Raw genomic sequence first — 4221 nt, 5'->3', positions numbered from 1 at the left:
AGAAAAGCTTATTTTTTAAAAAGCATGTAACCAACTAATTTGGTTTTTACTTCCCATATCCACCCATCCCTTGAAGTATTTTTTGGTGAGACGTTCAACAGATAAGCAGCCAGGGTGATATAAACAGCGAGGGAACCAAATGAGACTTTGTTTCCCATGCCAGAGAACAAACTCCAGGCAAAGAGGATGGGTTTTGTCTTGTTGCTCTTAGAAAAATTCTGAAATCTAGATAAAAATCTCGAAGGCAAATGAAAATAACATGTAATTTATCCAGCTCTTTTTCACCAACAAGTACGTAATTTGTGCCTTAACCTAAAGACGTTTGAAAAGTTGGTACTGACAATTCTAAGCGGTATTTCCATGCTTCCTGTTCATTACAACTACAACTACATAAAACAGACCTTTCATACAGTCTTTCCCGGCACCAAAGTGCAACTGTGGGGTTTTATTCTGTAAGATATTTGACACTTTGAAAAGGCAACTCTGACTAAGCCTTAAGATGTCAGTAGGACATCTCCTCTGTTAAGGAAAAGCCCCAAACTAGAATGTCATGGAGGGAGGCTTCCCTAACCAGGAGACACCTGAAAGGAGGGCAAGAGTCAGGCAGGAAATGAGCATTCCAGGAAGAGACAACAAAACTGACAAAGACCTGACAAAGACCTGAAGGCAAGAGAGCATGGTGAATGTATTAGTCCGTTTTCACGCTGCTGATAAAAACATACCTGAGACTGGGCAATTTGTAGAAGAAAGAGGTTTAATTGGGCTTACAATTCCATGCCGCTGGGGAAGCCTCACAATCATGGCAGAAGGTAAGGAGGAGCAAGTCCCATCTTACATGGATGGCAGCAAGCAAAGAGAGAATGAGGAAGGCGCAAAAGTGGAAGACCCTGATAAAACCATCAGATCTCATGAGACTTATTCACTACTGTGAGAACAGTATGAGGGAAACTGCCCCCATGATTCAATTATCTCCCACCAAGTCCCTCCCACAACATGTGGGAATTACGGGAGTACAATTCAAGATGAGATTCAAACCATAGCATGGTTTGAATATGGTTTGCTTTTTAATCTTATCTTTATTATTTTAAATTTTTTTTAGAGTCAGGGTCTCACTCTGTCACCCAGGCTAGAGTGCAGTGGCACGATCATTGCTGCAGCTTCAAACTCCTGGGTTCAAGCAATCATCCTGCTTTACCACACCCAGCTAATTAAAAAAATTTTTTTTGAGGGAGAGCTCCTGGGATAATGGTGGATGGGAGGCAGGACTAGATTGCAGCTCCAGACAGAGCAGCAGGCAGAGGGTCACAATGTGAATTTTAGCTCCAGATTGACTGCAAGAACAAACCTGCAATCCCGAGAGGACCCAGAGACCCTCTGAAGAAAGCAGGCTGCTCCGGCAAGACCCAGGAAACGCCCAAATAATGTGAGTGCCCCAACTGCAGAAGTGGGAAAGGGAGACCCTCCTTTCCTGAACACACACCCCCACTGGAGAAGCTGAAGGTCTGTTTGCAGGAGAAGTTTCTGACTTTACCTGGATCTGAGTCAAGTTAGAGAGCCAAGCAAAATACAGGGGTAGAGGAAGCAGCAGAAAGGCCCTGCAGGCTCGCTGGGTCCTCAAGCAGCCCGTTCCTGCGTGGCACCACAGGGATCCATTGGGAGAGTGGCCAGAGGAGCAGGGGGTAAAACTCCACGGGAGAAGGAATTCTCTAGCTGAACTTTGTAACAATTTGAACGGAGTGAGAAGCCTCCTGGTCAGAACACAGGGGAGGACATGAATCCAGTGTGCAGACTTCACAGACAGGGGAAGAACTAAAGCCCTTTTCTTTTGCAGCTGGAAGGTAGATAGCGTCAGGACAGTTTTCACGCCCATCTTGCTCTCTACCTGGAAACAGACTAGGGGCTGCTGGGGAGGACACAGTGGGATTGAGACCCGCCCTTCAGTTTGCATGGGAGCTGGGTGAGGCCTATGACAGCCAGCTTTCCCCTACTTCCTGACAACCTGCAAGACTCAGCAGAGGCAGTCATAATCCTGGGTATACAACTTCAGTGACCTGGGAATCTCACCCCCATCCCCCACAGCAGCCTCAGCAAGACCTGCCCAAGGAGAGTCTGAGCTCAGACATGCCAAGCCCCACCCCTACCCAATGGTCCTTCCCTATCCACCCTGGTAGCAGAAGACAAAGGGCATATAATCTTGGGAGTTCTAGGGCCCTGCCCACCACTGGTCCCTCTCCACACTACTACAGCTGGTACTATAGCTGATGCTTTCTAGAAAGCAACACCTCCTGGCAGGAGGCCAACCAGCACGAAACTAGAACGTTAAATCACCAAAGCTAAGAAGCCTCACGGAGTCCACTGCACCCACCACCACCTCCACTGGAACAGGCACTAGTATGCATGGCTGAGAGACCCATAGATGGTTCACATCACAGGACTATGCAGACAACCCCCACTACCAGTCCAGAGCTAGGTAGACTCGCTGGGCAGCTAGACCCAGAAGAGACAACAATTACTGCAGTTTGGCTCACAGGAAGCCACATCCATAGAAAAAAGGCGGAGAGTAATACATCAAGGGAACACCTCACACAACAAAAGAATCTGAACAACAGCCTTCAGCCCTAGATCTTCCCTCTGACAGAGCCTACACAAATGAGAAGCAACCAGAAAACCAACCCCGGTAATATGACAAAACAAGGCTCTTCAACACCTCCCCAAAAATCACACTAGTTCACCAGCAATGGATCCAAACCAAGAAGAAATCCCTGACTTACCTGAAAAAGAATTCAGGAGGGTAGTTATTAAGCTAATCAGGGAGGGAACAGAGAAAGGCAAAGCCCAATGCAAGGAAATCCAAAAAATGACACAAGAAGTGAAAGGAGAAGTATTCAAGGAAATAGATTAAAGAAAAAAACAATTAAAAAATTCAGGAAACTTTTGACACACTTGTAGAAATGTGAAATACTCTGGAAAGTCTCAGCAAGAGAATTGAACAAGTAGAAGAAAGAAATTCAGAGCTTGAAGACAAGGTCTTCAAATTAACCCAATGCAACAAAGAAAAAAGAATAAGAAAACATGAACAAAGCCTCCAAGAAGTCTGGGATTCTGTTAAATGACCAAACCTAAGAACAATTAGTGTTTCTGAAGAAGAAGAGAATTCTAAAAGCTTGGAAAATATATTTGGGGGAATAATTGGGGAAAACTTCCCCAGCCTTGCTAGAGACCTAGATATCCAAATACAAGAAGCACAAAGAACACCTGGAAATTCATCGCAAAAAGATCTTCGCCTAGGCACACTGTCATCAGGTTATCCAAAGTTAAGACAAAGGAAAGAATTTTAAGAGCTATGAGACAGAAGCACCAGGTAACCTATAAAGGAAAACCTATCAGATTAACAGTAGATTTCTCAGCAGAAACCCTGTAAGCTAGAAGGAGTGGGGCCCTATCTTCAGCCTCCCCAAACAAAACAATTATCAGCCAAGAATTTTGTATCCAGTGAAACTAAGCATCATATATGAAGGAAAGATACAGTCATTTTCAGATAAACAAATGCTGAGAGAATTCGCCATTACAAAGCCACCACTACAAGAACTGCTAAAAGGAGCTCTAAATCTTGAAACAAATCCTGGAAGTACATCAAAACAGAACCTCTTTAAAGCATAAGTCACACAGGACCTATAAAACAAAAATATAAGTTAAAAAGGAAAAACAAGAGAGAAGAAAACAAAACAAAAAACAAAGTTGACAGGCAACAAAGTGCATGATGAATGCAACAGTACCTCACATTTCAATACTAACATTGAATGGAAATGGCCCAAATGCTCCACTAAGAAGATACAGAACCACAGAATCGATAAGAACTCACAACCAACTATCTGCTGTCTTCAGGAGACTCAACTAACACAAGAGGACTCACATAAAATTAAAGTAAAGGAGTAGGGGGAAAAAAAAAGGCATTTCATGCAAATGGACACCAAAAGCCAGCAGGGGTAGCTATTCTTGTATCAGACAAAATAAACTTTAAGGCAACAGTGGTTAAAAGAGACAAAGAGGTACATTATATAATGGTAAAAGGCCTTGTCCAACAGGAAAATATCACCATCCTAAACATATATGCACCTAACACTGGAGCTCCCAAATTTATAAAACAATTACTTTTTTTTTTCATTATACTTTAAGTTCTAGGGTACATGTGCACAACGTGCAGGTTTGTTACATATGTAT

The sequence above is a fragment of the Colobus angolensis genome, unplaced genomic scaffold, assembly GCF_000951035.1.
Source record: "Colobus angolensis palliatus isolate OR3802 unplaced genomic scaffold, Cang.pa_1.0 Scaffold162, whole genome shotgun sequence".
NCBI classification, from domain to species: Eukaryota; Metazoa; Chordata; class Mammalia; order Primates; family Cercopithecidae; genus Colobus; species Colobus angolensis.
The sequence above is the reverse complement of the archived record's forward strand: the minus strand, read 5'-3'. Positions refer to the sequence as shown.